This window comes from Hylobates moloch, unplaced genomic scaffold (assembly GCF_009828535.3).
Source record: "Hylobates moloch isolate HMO894 unplaced genomic scaffold, HMol_V3 SCAFFOLD_1, whole genome shotgun sequence".
Lineage (NCBI taxonomy): Eukaryota > Metazoa > Chordata > Mammalia > Primates > Hylobatidae > Hylobates > Hylobates moloch.
The window spans coordinates 54,349,418-54,369,734 of NW_026652276.1; positions in this window are offsets into that span (position 1 = coordinate 54,349,418).

The following is a 20,317-nucleotide window of genomic DNA, read 5'->3' on the forward strand; positions in this document are numbered from 1 at the left end:
TCTGCCATCTTCAAGAGACTCACCTGACACATAAGGACTCAAATAAACTTAAGGTAAAGGGGTGGAAAAAATATTCCATGCAAATGGACACCAAAAGTGAGCAGGAGTAGCTATTCTTACATCAGACAAAACAAACTTTAAAGCCATTGCAGTTAAAGAAGACAAAGAGGGACATTATATTATGATAAAAGGACTAGTCCAACAGAAAAATATCACTATCCTAAATATATATGCACTTAACACTGGAGTTCTCAGATTTATAAAACTATTACAACTAGACCTAAGAAATGAGATAGAGAGCAACACAATAATGGGGACTTCAGTACTCCACTGACGGCACTAGACAGGTCATCAAGACAGAAAATTAACAAAGAAACAATGGACTTAAGCTCCACCCTAGAGCAAACAGACTTAACAGATATTTACAAAACACTCTACCCAACAACTGCAGAATATGCATTCTATTCATCAGCCATGGAACATTCTCCAAAATAGACCATATAATAGGCTACAAAACAAGTCTCAACAAATTCAAAGAAAATCCAAATTATATCAAGTACTCTCTCAGACCACAGTGGAATAAAATTGAAAATCAACTCTAAAAGAAACCCTTAAAACCATGCAAATACATGAAAATTAAATAAACTGCTCCTGAGTGATAATTGGGTTAACAATGAAATCAAGATGGAAATTAAAAATTCTTTGAACTGAGAGATAATGGTGACACAACCTATCAAAACCTCTGGGATACAGCAAAAGTGGTGCTAAGAACAAAGTTTGTAGCATTAAAGTCCTACATCAAAAAGTTTGAAAGAGCACAAATAAATAATCTAAGGTCACAACTCAAAAAAATAGAGAAACAAGAACAAACCAAACCCAAACCCAGCAGATGAAAAGAACCAAGATCAGAGCAGAACTAAATGAAATGGAAACAAATTTATAAAATATCAAAGATAAATGAAACAAAGAGCTGGTTCTTTGAAAATATAAATTAAAACTGATAGACCATTAGTGAGATCAACCAAGAAAAGAAGAGGGAAGATCCAAATAAGTGCAATTAGAAACAAAACTGGAAAAATTACAACTGATACCACACAAATACAAAAGATCATTCAAGACTACTGTAAACAACTTTATACACATAAACAAGAAAATTTAGAGGAGATGGGTAAATTCTTGGAAATATACAACACTCCTAGATTAAGCCAGGAAGAAATAGAATATCTGAACAGACCAATAGCAAGCAGTGAAATTGAAATGGTAATTAAAAAGCTACCAAGAAAGAAACGATTCAGATCAGATGGATTTACAGCTGAATTATTTCAGATATTCACAGAAGAATTGGTACAAATCCTATTGACACTATTCCAAAAGATAGAGAAAGAGGAAATCCTCCCTAAGTCATTCTATGAAGCCACTATCATCCTAATAGCAAAACCGGGAAAGGGCATAACAAATAAAGGAAAACTACAGACCAATATCCTTGATGAACATAGATGCAAAAGTCCTCAACAAAACAGTGGTTAATTGAATCCAACTGCATGTCTAAAAGAATCCATCATGATCAAATGGGTTTTATATAAGAGATGCAGGGATGGTTTAACATCTACAAGCCAATAAATGTGATACACTGCATAAACATAATTAAAAACAAAAATCACATGATCATCTCAAAAGATGTAGAAAATGCATTTGAAAAAAATCCAGCATCCCTTTATGATTAAATCTCTTGCAAAATTGGCATAGAAGGGACACACCTTAAGGTAAAAAAGCCATCTTTGACAAACCCACAGCCAACATTAGACTGAATAGGGAAAATTTGAAAACATTCCCCCTGAGAGCTGGAACAAGACAAAGATGCCTACTTTTACCACTTCTATTTAACATAGTACTGGAAGTCCTAGCCACAGTAATCAGACAAGAGAAAGAAATAAAAGGCATCCAAATTGGTAAAGAGGAATTCAAACTGTCGCTGTTTGCTGATGACATGATTATATACCTAGGAAACCCTAAATATTCATTCAAAAAGCTCCTAGAACTGGTAAATGGATTCAGCAAAATTTCAGAATACAAAATTAATGTACAGAAATGAGTAGTTCTGTTGTACACCAACAGTGACCAAGCTGAGAATCAAATCAAGAACTCAACCTCTTTTACAATAGTTGCAACAAAAATAAAATACTTAAGAATATACTTAACCAAGGAGGTGAAAGACCTTCTACAATGAAAACTATAAAACACTGCTGAAATAAATCAAAGATGACACAAACAAATGGAAACACATCCCATGTTCATGGATGGGTAGAATTAATATTGTGAAAATGACCATACTGCCAAAAGTAATCTACAAATTTAATGTAATTCCCATAAAAATACCACCATAATTCCTTACACAACTTGAAAAAACAATCCTAAAATTTATATGGAACCAAAAAAGAGCCCATATAGTCAAAGCAAGACTAAGGAAAAAAAAAATCTGGAGGCATTACATTACCTGACTTTAAACTATACTATAAGGGCATAGTCACCAAAAGAGCAGGATACTGGTATAAAAATAGGCATATAGACCAATGGAACAGAATCCAGAATCCAGAAATAAAGCCAAATACTTACAGTCAACTGATCTTTGACAAAGCAAACAAAAACATAGAGTGGGGAAGTCACACCTATTCAACAAATGGTTCCAGAATAATTGGCAAGCCACGTATAGAAGAATGAAACTGGATCTTCACCTCTTACCTGCACAAAAAATCAAGATGGATCAAGCGCTTAAATCTAAAAATTCCAGAAGATAACATTGGAAAACCCCTTCTAGACATTAGCTTAGGCAAAGACTTCATAACAAAGAACCCAAAATCAACTGAAACACAAAGATAAATAGATGGGACCTAATTAAGCTAAAAAGCTTCTGCACAGCAAAAGGAATAATCAGCAGAATAAACAGATAACCCAAAGAGTGGGAAAAAAAATCTTCACAATCTATACATCCAACTAAAGGACTATTATCCAGAATCTAGAAGGAACTCAAGCAAATCAGCAATAATAAAACAAACAATCTTATCAAAAGTGGGCTAAGGACATGAATAGTCAATTCTCAAAAGAAGGTATACAAATGGCCAAGAAATATATGAACAAATACTTAACACCACTAATTACCAGGGAAATGCAAATCAAGACCACAATGTGATACCACCTCACCCCTGCAAGAATGGCCATCATCAGAAAATAAAAAAATAATAGATGTTGTGAGAATGTGGTAAAAAGGGAACATTTTTTACACTGTTTGTGGGAATGTAAACTAGTACAACCACTATGGAAAACAGTGTGGTGATTCCTACAAGAATTAAATGTAGATCTATCATTTGATCCAGCATTCTCACTCCTGTGTATCTACCTGTAGGAAACGAAGGCATTATATGAAAAAAGATACTTGCACACATATATTTATGGCAGCACAATTCGCAATTGCAAAAATGTTGAACCTGCCCAAATGTCCATCACACACCATGGAATGCTCCTCAGCCATAAAAAGGAATGGAATAATGGCATTTGCAGCAACCTGGATGGAATTGGAGACCATTATTCTAGGTGAAGTAACTCAGGAATGGAAAACTAAACATCATATGTACTCACTCATAAGTGGGAACTGAGCTATGAGGATGCAAATGCATAAGAATAATACAATGGAGGCCAGGTGCAGTGGCTCACGCCTGTAATTCCAGCACTTTGGGAGGCTGAGGCAGGTGGATCATGAGGTCAGGAGATCAAGACATTCCTGGGTAACACGGTGAAACCCCATCTCTACTAAAAATACAAAAAATTAGCTGAGGGTAGTGGCGGGCACCTGTAGTCCCAGCTACTCAGGAGGCTGAGGCAGGAGAATGGCTGAACCCAGGAGGCGGAGCTTGCACTGAGCCGAGATCGCACCACTGCACTCCAGCCTGGGCAAGAGAGCAAGACTCCGTCTCTAATAATAATAATAATAATAATAATACAATGGACTTTGGGGCCTTGGGGGTAAGGGTGGGAGGGGGGTGAGGGATAAAAGACTACACATTGGGTACAGTGTACACTGCTAGAGTGATGGGTACACCAAAATCTCAAAAATCACCACTAAAGAATGTATTGCTGTAACCAAACAACGCCTATTCCCCAAAAGCCTATTGAAACAAGAAGAAAGAAGAAAGACAAAAAATGGACACAAGACTGAAAAATTTTACTGCATAAAAACATAAACATCTTTAAAGCATATCCTGTAAGTCCAGATCCCCACAACAAACGATGAGAGGGAGAACAAAAAAAAAACATTAGTTTCACATTGTAGTGAAATAAACTATAAAGCTCAAGTTTCAGAGTAAAGTGCTCCATATTTTTGGCAGCTGCCTCATTTCTTCTTGTGTGGTCTAAAGGAGACTGTGCTGACTAAAGAGCATGCCCCATCACATTCACAGAACCAGCAGAGAACCCTCCCTTTCATGATCAAAGCTAATTGGATAAATAAATATACACAATTTCAAAGAACTCCATAATCTGTTAATTATTCTAGCTCATCATTTATAAGCATGAATAGATACATTAGTAGTACCAAACCAAGGAAACACAAAATTGTGAGTGATAAAGATGGAAAACTAAATGACTGACCCAGAAGTAAACGGTTTTTGTTTTCATAAATATTACTTTAAAAATTATTTGTTTTACTCAGAGATAAACAATTCAGAGAATATTGCACTGAGAAATAATAGGCTCCTATGTTCAATATTATGAACCATAATGTTATAATTGCAATAAATGAACAATCTAAAAATATTAATTGAGTATATGGAAAAAAACAGCATTGGTAAGATAAAAATAAATCCATAGTAAACTAAGATAATTTAGGCATATAAATAATACCTATTCTTATAGTGAAATCTTTGATAACATCAGAAGCCAGGCTCCTTTGCCATCCCCTCTTTTATTGGTTCCTATACAGATTACCCCCAAACTCCCTTAAATGTAAAAATAAAGTATATAGCTCAGAAAATGGAACAAAAATACAAAAAGAAGGTTAGTATGACTAATAACGTATCTGAGAGGACAGATGTAATAGCTCTGGAATTTGCTTCAGAGGAATATCAGGAGAAGATAAAGAAATGAAAATATTTTAAAAATATGATTAAAAATAATTTCCCCCAAATTTAAAAGTAGCCCTGCTGGGCACAGTGGTTCACACCTGTAATCTAGGAATTTGGAGACTGAGATGGGAGGATCACTTGAGGCCACGAGTTCGAGACCCATCTGAGTAACACAGTGAGACTCTGTCTCTAAAAACAAAAAACAGGCTGGGCACGGTGGCTCAAGCCTGTAATCTCAGCACTTTGAGAGGCCAAGGAGGGTAGATCACGAGGTCAGGAGATTAAGACCATCCTGGCTAACCCCGTCTCTACTAAAAAATAGAAAAAATTAGCTGGGCGTAGCGGTGGGTGCCTGTAGTTCCAGCTACTCTGGAGGCCGAGGCAGAAGAATGGCATGAACCCGGGAGGCAGAGCTTGCAGTGAGCCGAGATCGCGCCACTGCACTCCAGCCTGGGCGACAGAGCGAGACTCCATCTCAAACAAACAAAAAAAAACCCCTGAATTTCAAGAGAAAATAATAAACAGACTACACACATTAAAATAGAAATGATGCAGACTGCAAGTTCTTACAAGAAAAATTTTAATAAATCAAAAGTTTCAAAAATCTTTAGTTTTTTTAATGACTAAAACCCAGCTACCGACAATAGAGAAAAAACTCCTAATACTGTACTTCTTAGTGACAAGAGTACAAATGCAGAGCTCAGTGGAGCAATAATCTTAAATTTATGGGTAGACATAATCTGAAACTAGATTCCTATTCCCAGCTATATTCTTATCCAGGTATAAAGGCATTTAATGAAACTTTTAATATGCCAAGACTTAGACAATTTGTCACCCACAAAATCTAGGAAAAAATCACTTAAGAATGTAATTCAGAGAAAATAAAATGCATTCAAGGCATATAGTTATTATCTATACTTTATAATATAACATAGAGTTATTATCTGTACTTCTCAGGTTATTTATGTCTTCTTTATCTACATGTTGGAAATACTGTATAATGGTGTGCTGCTGCACATCACTTTTTATCTCCACATTCAGCGATGCCATTTGGGTAGCTTGACATCAGCCAATGCTTCAAATCAGGACTTGATTCAATATTTTGTTGTTTGCCTAGAGTTAAGAAAGTAATAGAGAAAGAGTTAATAGCATAGATTAATGTGTGCATGTCTAGTGCTGAAGATGAAATAGGTCTCATTGTAATGAGTATAATTTGTATAAGGGTGATAAATAGTTTAAGAGGAGATCACAATTCAGATTTAATGACAATAACTGTAATAGAAAAGGTAATAGATGACTAGGATAAAACTCCATTTGTTGAATCATGTTTGGATTACAACCAGAGTTTGTCTACAGATAACAGAATTTGGCAAAAAAATCCATGAAAGCATTGTATACAAATTAGTAGGTTAGATATAATTTACAATAAAGAATATTATGTATTTTATTATCACTTGTATATCACCCAAACTTGTAAAAACTTATGTAGGTATATCAACATAAACATTTTTCCCAAAGAGCCAGCTGTTAAATATTTACTAATATGCCACTGGTTATGAATGATTTTATTTCTCTTTTTATAGCTCTCTATGTGTCTGAATTAAATATATCTTTTGCTTTTATAATCAAGAAAAAGCATATCATTTTAAAACCACTATAGACTGGCATACTACCCAGCTTTAGTTTGGGGCATTGTTTTTCCTGTTGAGGCAGAAAGAGCACCAGAGTGCCACAATGTTAAAGTTGTTTTATGAGCTCTCAAGTTCAGAAAAAGAAGCAATGTTATATGAGCCTTAAATAAAATGTGCCGGGCCAGGCTCATTTTATATATAATCCTGTTTAATATCCATCATAAACCAAAAAAGTTGGCATTTTTGAAATTTTAAAGATAGGCAGACAGTGAAGCCAGAGGTTTGCCAGAAAAGTCTAGATTTTATAAAATGGTGTGAAGTGATATTTACCTGATCCTTTACCTAACCTCAGCTGGGCAGATCCAGAAATGCTATTTTGCCAGTATACTGAAATTGATTCAAGGAGATTCAACCTTAAGACAGTGAACTGTATAAATCAGGATTCTAGTGTATTATATTAAAATAAGAAATGTCCTGTCACCAGGCTCAGTGTTCATGATGGCCTGACTAGCCTGACCTCTCTCTATAGGAAGCTACCTCAGTCATCAGACAGATGCTTGGAAAGCCTGAAATGAGAGCAAGAGTAGTGAATTACAGGATTTTAATGTTTAACAGCTTTGTGCCCAAATATTCTAACCCATCTATACCCATAATGGGGATAAATCTTCCCTGAGACAGAATGTTTAATTGATATGGATGGAGTTTGCAAGGCCTTGGTAATGTTGCTTTTTCATGACTTCCATTGTGACCATGTTATGATTGATCTTTTCTTTCCTTAGTTATATTGAAACTCTCAATCTTGCTACCATGGGCATCTAAGAGCTATTGTGTTGATTTATAATTTATCTCTCAAAAAGCAACCTGAATACACTTAGTCCTTTTTGTGAGAGGTATGCTATTTTCCCCTAATGAGCTAAAGATATAAATTTCTTCATTTACCCAGGTCGTCCTTAGTGTTTCAGAGAGAGTAAGCAGAGAGAGTGGGCAAATGTGATGTATACATTCCTGTGCCTGTGTGTTTGTAGTGACTCTGTTGGGAACCGGGGTTGAGGGGATCTGGAAGGAATGGGCAGGAGCTTATTATACAGACTGCTTGTAAATCTAGTGTTGTAGTCTTAGATGCTGCTTCTATAATTCTTTTTGTTCACCTTTGTTCAGAATTTAGATTTCTTGTTTTCTTAGCCTATTTTTAATTAATAAAATTAATGATGTGGATTATTTTACTCTGCTCAGAGTATTTCTTGGGGTTTGGGTTGTCTTTTAGCTACTCAAGCCAGTTTCTATACTGGTTCTGGAAATTTCAAAAAAGTTACCAATTCACTTGATGGCAGTGAATGTGAACACCATGAGGTCCAGAGAAGACCTAATTAATGCCTTTATGTATTTTTGTCATATTTTATTCATATGGCCACATTATATGATCTATTACTATAGATCATATATATTTATACACACACATACATACATATTGTATTAATCAGTTCTCATGCTGCTATGAAGAAATACCTGAGACTGGGTAATTTATCAAGAAAAGAGGTTTAATTGACTCACAGTTCCACATGGCAAGAGAGGTCTCAGGAAACTTATAATCATGGCAGAAGTCACCACTTCACAGGGTGGCAGAAGAGAGAATGAGTGCAAGCAGGGAAAATTCCAGACGTTTATAAAACCATCAGATCTTGTGAGAACTCATAACTATCACCAGAACAGCATGGGGGAGACTGTCTCCATGATCCAATCACTTCGCACCAGATCCCTTCCATGACATGTGGGGATTAAGGTGACTACAATTCAAGATGAGATTTTGTTGGGGACACAGAGCCAAACCACATTATTCTGTACCTGGCCCCTCCCAAATCTCATGTCCTCGCATTCCAAAACATAATAATGCCTTTCCAGCAGTTCCCCCAAATTCTTAGCTAATTCAAGCATTAACCCAAAAGCTCAACTATAAAGTCTCATCTGAGACAAGACAAGTCCCTTCTGCCTATGAGTCTGTAAAATCAAAAGCAAGTTAGTTACGTTCTAGATACAATGGGGGTACAGGCACTGGATAAATACAGACATTTCCAATGGGAGAGATTGGCTAAAACAAAGGGGTTACAGGCCCCATGCAAGTCTGAATTCCAATAGGGCAGTCATTAAACCTTAAGGTTCCAAAACGATCTCCTCTGACTCCATGTCTTACACCCAGGTTGTGCTGATGCAAGAGGTAGACTCCCATGGCCTTGGGCAGCTCTGCCCCTGTGACTTCACAGGGTGCGGCCCCTCTCCCAGCTATGTTCATGGCTGGCATTGAGTGTCTGTGGCTTTTCCAGGCATGCAGTGCAAGCTGTCAATGAGTCTACCATTCTGGGGTTTGAAGGACAGTGGCCCTCTTCTCACAGTTCCACTAGGCAGTGCCTCAGTTGGGAATCCATATGTGGGCTCCAACTCCACATTTCCCGTCTGCACTGCCCTAGCAGAGGTTCCTCATTAGGGCTCCAACCCTGCCACAGACTTCTGCCTGGATACCCAGGTGTCTCCATACATCCTTTAAAATTTAGGTGGAGGTTCCCAAACCTCAATTCTTGTCTTTTGCACACCTGCAGGCCCAACACCACATGGAGGTTGTCAAGGCTTGGGGCTTGTACCCTCTGAAGCAATGACCTGAGCTGTACCTTGGCCACTTTTAGCCAAGGCTGGAGTGGCTGGGATGCAGGGTACCAAGTTCTGAGGCTGAACATAGCATGGGGGCCCTGGACCCAGCTCAGGAAACCGTTTCTCCCTCCTAGGTCTCTAGACCTGTAACAGAAGAGGCTGCCATGAAGGTCTCTGGCATTCCCTGGAGACATTTTCCCCATTGTTTTGGTGATTACAATTTGGCTCCTCATTACTTATGCAAATTTCTGCAGCTGGCTTGAGTTTCTCCTCAGAAAATGGGTTTTTCTTTTCCACTGCATTATCAAGCTGCAAATTTTCCAAACTCTTATGCTCTGTCAATCACTTCCCATTGGGTCCCTCTCACAACACATGGGGATTATGGGAAACAGAATTCAAGATGAGAATTGGGTGGGGATACAGCCAAACCATATCACATATACTGAGAGGAATGGCAATTTTAAAAATTATTCAAGATTGTCTTTCTAGAGATTAGTCTTCTAGAAAAGAGTGAGAGGCTAACAGAGTATTTATAAATATTTGTAAATGAATTACATATACTATATATAACATTGTCCCCGGTCTATCAACTTATAACGGACTTTTCAATTGATGATGTGAAGAAAATGTAACTTTAGCTTGTTAGAACAGTGATTATGATTAATGACCTTTTCAGAAGTCATAAGGAGCCTCTCCTTCCTCTACAATCCACCACTGCCAAAAACGCCAATTGTTATTTATATTTCATTACCCCATCACATAGGGTATTTAGCCTTAGTATACAAGATTGACGAATTATTACAGTAAGAACAGTTGTCTCTATAGTATTGCCCAGAAACCTCACTGAATCAGAAGTTGGGCTTTAAGGCTACCAGCATGGGGTCAGTTGGGATCCATGGTAAGAGCCTCCAAAATGACTCCTTCAACAGAATAGCAGAATGGCAGATAAAGTTAGAATTGCCAAACCTGTTTAAAAATGAAGATTATTTGATGGTCTCCTGGGCTATCCTAATCAACTTGAAGCCAAAAGCGGCATTGGAGGATGATCACTGAGAGGTTAAATACTTAGGCATATGTACATTTTCTTGCAATAATACCTCCTTTAATACATTCTAGACAGCCTCTTGGTAATGAGAACCATCCAATGGACCATCCAGTCAATTTCTGGTAGGGATCTAAACCAATGTAGAAATGATATATCTAAAAGGCAAATTGGAAATATGGGTAAAGAATCTATCATACATAGACATTGTTAAAGTTTTTTTCAACCTCTAAAAAGATCCCTCTCTTTCCAACCCATTCAAACATTTAAGATATATATTTTTTAATACTAACAACATATCTTCTCCTTGGTAAGGAAGTCAATTTCAAAACTCCTATCTCTATACTGTCTCTATCACCTCTTTCTTATTGCTGCCTTACTGAAGACAGCTGGGAAAAAATATAAAGAACAAGGCCAAATAGTAATACTTATTTTTGCCTAAATTTCTACCCTATTACACATTCAGACATTTTCCCTGTAGTTGCACCCAGATTTTTGCAGATGCCTCAGCTATTAGAAGCATTCCTTTCATTTATTATCAAAATATAAAATCCTTAATGTAAAATATTAAGATACAGCATTATGAAAATATGCATATAGGAAATACTTTAAATCCTATGCATTTACTTCTTTGAGTTGAATGGTGCCATGGCTAAGACAACTTGAATGAGATTTGACCTGAGTTTTCTCTGAGGTTTTCCTGCAGCTCTGCGTCAGTGATCAGATTGCAGATCACTCTGTAATAGACACCTTCGTCCAAAATTCCCTGCCTGTGTTTGGCCTGCCAGAATTGCTAATAAGTTTAAATATAGTAGGTAACCACTTTTCTGGCTGTTTATGTCACTTTCATTTCATCATAATTTAGTATACACATTTTAAAAATGTTATATGGTCCTTATATTTTAATTTGAGCTACTATTGCTTTTGTTCTCATATTTTTTTTTTTTTGGTCACTGCACACTAATGTTGTTAAACGTCTTCTTGTTCCTTAAGCATCCATTTTTCAAAACTTAAATGAATTTTAAAGTGCCAGGGCAGACAAAATGAACTGAGACACTTTTACTAAGTTACATCCCTCAATCTGATTTTCAGGAAAAAAGAAAAAAAAAAAAACCCAAGACACAAGACTAATAAGGATATATCTCTATGTGCTGAATCTTATTTTCTTTCTTTTTATTATTATTTTACTTTAAGTTTTAGGGTACATGTGCACAATGTGCAGGTTTGTTACATATGTATCCATGTGCCATGTTGGTGTGCTGCACCCATTAACTCGTCATTTAGCATTAGGTAAATCTCCTAATGCTGTCCCTCCCCCCTTCCCCCACCCCACAACAGTCCCCAGAGTGTGATGTTCCCCTTCCTGTGTCCATGTGTTCTCATTGTTCAATTCCCACCTATGAGTGAAAACATGCGGTGTTTGGTTTTTTGTCCTTGCGATAGTTTACTGAGAATGATGGCTTCCAGTTTCATCCATGTCCCTACAAAGGACATGAACACATCATTTTTTATGGCTGCATAGTATTCCATGGTGTATATGTGCCATATTTTCTTAATCCAGTCTATCGTTGTTGGACATTTGGGTTGGTTCCAACTCTTTGCTATTGTGAATAGTGCCGCAATAAACATACATGTGCATGTGTCTTTATAGCAACATGATTTATAGTCCTTTGGGTATATACCCAGTAATGGGATGGCTGGGTCAAATGGTATTTCTAGTTCTAGATCCCTGAGGAATCGCCACACTGACTTCCACAATGGTGGAACTAGTTTACAGTCCCACCAACAGTGTAAAAGTGTTCCTATTTCTCCACATCCTCTCTAGCACCTGTTGTTTCCTGACATTTTAATGATGGCCATTCTAACTGGTGTGAGATGGTATCTCATTGTGGCTTTGATTTGCATTTCTCTGATGGCCAGTGATGATGAGCATTTTTTCATGTGTTTTTTGGCTGCATAAATGTCTTCTTTTGAGAAGTGCCTGTTATGTCCTTCACCCACTTTTTGATGGGGTTGTTTGTTTCTTTCTTGTAACTTTGTTTGAGTTCATTGTAGATTCTGGATATTAGCCCTTTGTCAGATGAGTAGGTTGCAAAAATTTTCTCCCATTCTGTAGGTTGCCTGTTCACTCTGATGGTAGTTTCTTTTGCTGTGCAGAAGCTCTTTAGTTTAATTAGATCCCATTTGTCAATTTTGGCTTTTGTTGCCATTGTTTTTGGTGTTTAATGAATCCAGGAGCTGGTTTTTTGAAAAGATCAACAAAATTGATAGACCGCTAGCAAGACTAATAAAGAAGGAAAGAGAGAAGAATCAAATAGATGCAATAAAAAATGATAAAGGGGATATCACCACTGATCCCACACAAATACAGTCTACCATCAGAGAATGCTACAAACAGCTCTATGCAAATAAACTAGAAAATCTAGAAGAAATGGATAAATTCCTCGACAAATACACCCTCCCAAGACTAAACCAGGAAGAAGTTGAATCTCTGAATAGACCAATAACAGGCTCTGAAATTGTGGCAATAATCAATAGCTTACCAATCAAAAGAGTCCAGGACCTGATGGATTCACAGCCGAATTCTACCAGAGGTACAAGGAGGAACTGGTACCATTCCTTCTGAAACTATTCCAATCAATAGAAAAAGAGGGAATCCTCCCTAACACATTTTATGAAGCCAGCATCGTCCTGATACCAAAGCCTGACAGAGACACAACCAAAAAAGAGAATTTCAGACCAATATCCTTGATGAACATTGATGCAAAAATCCTCAATAAAATACTGGCAAAGCAAATCCAGTAGCACATCAAAAAGCTTATCCACCATGATCAAGTGGGCTTCATCCCTGGCATGCAAGGCTGGTTCAACATATGCAAATCAATAAATATAATCCAGCATATAAACAGAACCAAACACAAAAACCACATGATTATCTCAATAGATGCAGAAAAGTCCTTTGACAAAATTCAACAACCCTTCATGCTAAAAACGCTCGATAAATTAGGTATTGATGGGACATATCACAAAATAATAAGAGCTATCTATGACAAACCCACAGCCAATATCATACTGAATGGGCAAAAACTGGAAGCATTCCCTTTGAAAACTGGCACAAGACAGGGATGCCCTCTCTCACCGCTCCTATTCAACATAGTGCTGGAAGTTCTGGCCAGGGCAATCAGGCAGGAGAAGGAAACAAAGGGTATTCAATTAGGAAAAGAGGAAGTCAAATTGTCCCTGTTTGCAGAGGACATGATTGTATATCTAGAAAACCCCATTGTCTCAGCCCAAAATCTCCTTAAGCTGATAAGCAACTTCAGCAAAGTCTCTGGATACAAAATCAATGTACAAAAATCACAAGCATTCTTGTACACCAATCACAGACAAACAGAGAGCCAAATCATGAGTGAACTCCAATTCACAATTGCTTCAAAGAGAATAAAATACCTAGGAATCCAACTTACAAGGGATGTGAAGGACCTCTTCAAGGAGAACTACAAACCACTGCTCAATGAAATCAAAGAGGATACAAACAAATGGAAGAACATTCCATGCTCATGGGTTGGAAGAATCAATGTAATGAAAATGGCCATACTGCCCAAGGTAATTTATAGATTCAATGCCATCCCCATCAAGCTACCAATGACTTTCTTCACAGAATTGGAAAAAACTACTTTAAAGTTCATATGGAACCAAAAAAGAGCCCACATCGCCAAGTCAATCCTAAGCCAAAAGAACAAAGCTGGAGGTATCACGCTACCTGACTTCAAACTATACTACAAGGCTACAGTAACCAAAACAGCATGGTACTGGTACCACAACAGAGACATAAATCAATGGAACAGAACAGAGCCCTCAGAAATAATGCCGCATATCTACAACTATCTGATCTTTGACAAACCTGACAAAAACAAGCAATGAGGAAAGGATTCCCTATTTAATAAATGGTGCTGGGAAACCTGGCTAGCCATATGTAGAAAGCTGTAACTGGATCCCTTCCTTACACCTTATACAAAAATTAATTCAAGATGGATTAAAGACTTACATGTTAGACCTAACACCATAAAAACCCTGGAAGAAAACCTAGGCAATACCATTCAGGACATAGGCATGGGCAAGGACTTCATGTCTAAAACACCAAAAGCAATGAATCTTATTTTCTACATATTATCTTGGCTAGATGTACTGCCAAAAATTAAATCTGTTTTTATATAAATTGTCTACCTGAGTCTTCAATAATGTTAGCCAAAGATGTAGCAACCTTATAAAATAGAATAAATATTTCATTAAAATTGTGTAGACCAGAATTCATTCACCATAAGTAGTGTTTATGTGATTATTACCTCCTCTCAAAAAGGAGCATTACAGAGATATTGGTAAGAACTCACAGCTTCTGTCCTACAGGAATTGCCAGCCTACTGAGGGAGTGGGCAGCACTCAGACAATTGTTCAGGCCCCAAGAATCCAGAGCACTAAGTATCATGGTAGCTGCAGTGCAGAGGAATAGAGCACAGGGAGAGGGAACTAATCCAGTGTGAACAGCAAAGTTTTCCTAGAAACAGTTATTTCTAAGTTTACAGCAGAGCACAATGATATTAAATTAGTGACATGTAAAGTTGGTTATATATTTCCCTATCAGGAGAATAATATATACAAAAGTCAGGAGGCAAGAAAATGGATTCTGGGAACTGAAGAAGAGCTGATAAAAAAGGATTGGGCCCATTTAAGATTTTTTAGAAGGTGGAAGAAATGAGACATAGTGATTAATTGTATATGAGGGGTGTGGTAAAGGAAAACATTTAAAATGGTATTAGGATTTCTAGCTTTAGACAAGGTAAGTGTTGAGTGATTCAGAGATTTATTTCAAAGGAGAAGGAGTTTAAGGACATAAAATATAAAAAGGAAGATATTTTGGGGGTGAGTGGGATTGGATTTGAGGAGTCTGGGGATGCCTGAGTAGAGGTGTCCAGTGGTCAGTAGACACATGGGTTTAAAGCTCAGTGACAGAGTTGGGATGAAGCTGGAAATTCAAATCCAGAGTGGAAGTATAGTTATACTATTAAAAGCCATGGCAGTGAAAAGAATATCTTCAGATATCTAGAAGTCACAAATTAATGCTAATTGTCACCATACCTAAGAATTTGGGAAAAAGAAAGATAAGGTAGAGTTTAAAAATTAAAAGAATAGGCCGGGTGCAGTGGCTCACGCCTGCAATCCCAATACTTTGGGAGGCCGAAGCAGGCAGATGAATTGAGGTCAGGAATTCAAGACTAGACTGGCCAACATGGTGAAACCCTGTCTCTGCTAAAAATACAAAAATTAGCCGGGCATGGTGGCTGGTGCCTGTAATCCCAACTACTCTGGAGGCTGAGGCAGGAGAATCACTGCAACCTGAGAGGCAGAGGTTGCAGTGAGCTGAGATCACACCACTGCACTCCAGGCTGGGCAACAGAGCAAGAGTCCATCTCAAAAAAAAAAAAAAAAAAAAGATTAAGAGAATAGCATCAGAAAGGAAATATGCAAGAGGCATTCTGAAAGATAGAAGAATAGGGAAAAAAATATGAAAACCCAGTCCTGGCTATCCTTCTAATAAGCTATGTAACTCTAAACTAGTCTCTTAACTGCTTGATCTCAGTTGTTACTTTGAAATAACAGAGATGTCTACATGTTAAATGTTGTTAATTATACAGCACTTTTTGAAAGTAGTGCATGTTATAGGCTGAATTCTGTTCCCAATAAATTCATATTTTGAAGTCCTAACCCCTAGTACCTCAGGATGTAATTGTATTTGGGTCTTTAAAGAAGTTATTAATTTAAAATGAGGGCTTTAGTGTAATCTTTATCCCAATATGGCTGGTGTCCTTTAAGAAGAATAAATTTGGACACACAGAGAGAGAGACCACACACATATATATACAGAGAAATGCCTATGTGAAAACAGAGGGATAAGATAACCATCTACAAGGTAACGAGAGGGGCCGCAAAATAAAACCAACCCTACTGACAACTCAGTGTTGAAGTTTGAGAAAATAGATAACTGTTGTTTGAACCGCCCAGTCCGTAGTACTCAATGTGGCATACTTAGAAAACTAATACAGATTTTGGTATCAAGTGTGGGGTGCTTCTGTAACAAATACCTAAAAATGTGGAAGTGGCTTTGGAACTGGGTAATGGGTAGAGGCTGGAAGAGTTTTTGAGGTACATGTTAGAAAAAAAATCTAAGTTGCCTTGAAGTGATCTGTTCAGGGTCTAGATTTTTTTTTTATTTCTTTTTACAAATAATCAGAGAGTGTCTCTCTAGCCTCTAGAGTTTTCATTCCTTGAAAATGAGTTTATTTCTCCTTAGATGATGCAATATAATTTTGTTTTCAGACTGTGTCCAGGCAATCCAACTCCATTTTAAAGTGGATAATGCTGCAAGGTTAAGTCTAGTAGAAAATATTTTGACTTTTTTTTTTCTGCTAGAACTATAAATGACAACATTGAAATTTTAAAATAAACAAAAGCAAAAAAACTATTAATAAAACTGTAGATTTAAGATGGCAGAATATTTTAGATGTTGAAATGTTTAACTATCATGTAGATATAGCTACAGAAAAAATTAACAGTGAACTGTTTACTCCTGCCAAGAAGAAGAAAACTTTTCAGAAATTACTATTTTTCTGTGTAAAAACTGTGGCAATAGAATCTATTGTAAAAATTATCTTATCAAGTTTTTGACAAATTCAAGATTTGTAGTTCTATGATTATTAATTTAACTAAACATATGTAATGAGAAACAAATATGTGAGTTGACATTACCACAATGATAGAGGAAAAGAGCTGTGGATGAATGAATGTTAAAATTACATGAATAAACCTTTAGGACACACACAGATTTGATAAAAGGAGAGTAAGATCCAGGAATGAGATTAAGAACATGTGTTTAGAGAGATAGAAACAGACTGTACTAGATGTTAAGGGAAGAGTTTTATTCAGAAGGATATGTGAAAAACGTTCCAGAGAGAGCAATGAGCTTGACCGACAGCATTTTACCCTAGTAAACCTTACACATCGACTTGATCTATCCCTTTTCAATCTCCTCTTTATCAATGCAAAAAAGGAAATTCTTCAAAAAATAGTTATGGAAAATCACGTCATTTCACTTAAAGTGAGATCATTTTCATTTATATATTTCCTAGATTCTATATTTCATGTATTTCTTTATCCTATAAAGTCTGGTGAATAACAGCATTAACCTCCCTCCACTGAAAGAAGAATTTTCAAGGCCAATGCTCCCATTTGATGATTTCCTCTTATAACTTCCAGTAGCATTCCGTTTCTTTTCTGGACTTCTACTGTCTTCAGTCTTTAAAACCCCTTAAATCTTTCCCATCTTAAAAAAAAGGAATGAAAAAAAAATTTTTAAACCCAACCTTTTTTGACCTTGCATCTTATTCTAAATACTGCAGAATATAAAGTTTAGATTTTATATGGAAATCCAGTAGTGTAATGAACAGGATTGAATCTGAAGTCATATTGCTTTGGTTTCTACTTCCAGTTTCAGCACTTGGACAAGTTACTTAATATTTCAATGCCTGAGTTTTCTCACTGTAACAATTTCACAGATACTCCCATCTCTTATGGTTGTTATAGGTACTAAATGCATAAATATACATAAAATGCTTAGAACAACCTGTGGCCCATAGTAATAACTCAATTTGTGTTAGCTATTATTATTATTATCATCACTACCTTTCTGTGTTGTTTTTGCCATGCTAAGGAGTCTGAATGTAGTATCTCTCCACCCCACTTTCTGAAGAGAATGATTAAACCCTTACAGATCATACAAAAAGGGGAAAGTCTTCAATTGATTTGCTGGGTTTAATGGATTATTAGATTCATATGTAAAAATACTTGTAGATTACAGTTGGAAAGGTATGACATAGAAATAAGAATAATATTGGGAAGAAGATAAAGGTAGGAAAAAACTTGTATTTAATCTTGGATAAGCGATCATCTCAGTTTGCTCACATGTGTCCTTGTTTTAACACTGAAAATCCCACATTCCAGGAAATTTCTCAGTGTTGGTCAAATTAAGATGGTTAATTACCTTAATTTCAGCCAATTTGTAAAGATGGCCAGAAGTCAAAAACAGTAGTGTTTCCCCTTGGTGAGTTCATGGTGTTTCTTCTGACTAGGTATGCTCCTAACTCTTGATGACCAATTTTTCAAAATCAAGGTTCAAAGCCTCAACATTTAGCCAATATTATTTTCCTTTTAAATTACTTTCTCTGATTTATCTAGGCAGAATCATGTGATTCCTCCTTTGTATGCTTCTACAGTACTAAATTTGTATCTCTTGCATGGCATGCACACACACACACACACACCACCTTGAATTAGATATTTGTGCAATGTCTGATCTCCATAATCAGCTTGTAAGGAACATTTAAACAGAAACCATGTGTCATGCTGTTATCTCACCTGCAGCATCCCATATTGTGCCTGTTGCTTAAAGGATGCATTTCTATTTGCGTGACAAATGAACAAATGGACATAAATTTAGGCATGCCAAAAATCCCTGCAATGGAGGATGGACTTTTTAAGAAGAAACAAAAGCTGTTGTATTTTTGGAAGTCACACTATCTTCTCAATTTACTAAAGGATTCATTGTTTGATTTCAGCCATTATCCTCGAATAGTTCAAACTAAAATAAATCGAAGTGACACCAGAGAGAAACTCCAGGTTGCTGTTTATAAGACCACAAATGTAATGAATATTTTTTGTACAAGTGGAAATTTTTTCTATCTCTGTCATGAAAATGAAGATGAATTTGTTTCTCTGTTCTGGCAGATTTATATGTAAAGAATACAAATAATATAGGAAGTAATATGTCATTTTTAATTAAATGGGTTAATAAGTCAGGAGGAAGTGAACAAAATAAACCAGGAAACTGGGATCTGTGAATTTTCAGAATGCTTGGCACTTTGTCCACATGAAGATTCATTTTAAATAAATGGTACACCCTCAAAATGAACTTGTATCACTGATAAATATTTAAGTCTGTGTAATGTTATGTCAATTGGCCATACATTAAAACAATTACCCTAAATTAATACTGATCACTGCCATTTAATATTCACTAGTTATTTATCAAACCTCTTCGTCCTTTCTCCCAGAGGAAAAAATAATGAGAGATAAGCTTTGCTACTCAGTCTTCCTAGTAGGATTAGACTATGCCAACGGCCAATTTTTCAGGCAAGTTTTAAAATGTCAGCAGTATTAAGAATTTGTCCTAAAACCTTACATGATAATATAATATTTTAAAGCCTGTCCTAATCCCTGGCTAGAAATTAATTCTAAAAATATATGTTATTTTCTTATATTTAGGGCAAAATAGTTACATGTGAATCATGCTTTTACTTATTAAGAAATTTCTACAAGATGGAAAGCCATGTTTAGTGAAAATCTTTGAACTTTGTTTATCAGTATACTGAAATCTGAAAATTTGGAAGACTCTATTCATCATTGTCACCTGAGCAATTAATGTAGGTTGATAGTATCAAAGCTTTATTTCTTAGTTGAATAAGAAATACTTTTGATTCTGAATGTAATAGCTTCACAAATAATTAGTAACACAGAAAAGAACTTAAGTTACTCATAAATAAGATGAGCATATAACCTATTATCTAAACCCTACTTACAAATAACCTATTCAAGAGGATTTAATACATAAAATGCGTTTTAATAGAAGAGAAATATTTTAAAGTAAAAAGTTTTGTAAAATATTTTGTACTTTTCCCCTGCATCATGAGTACACCTACAAGCGAGAAGGTAGTTTATTTCGAATTTATGTTGCTGCAAGTGAATGAAAAAAGTGGCAAACTCTTTCTCATCCCCAAAAG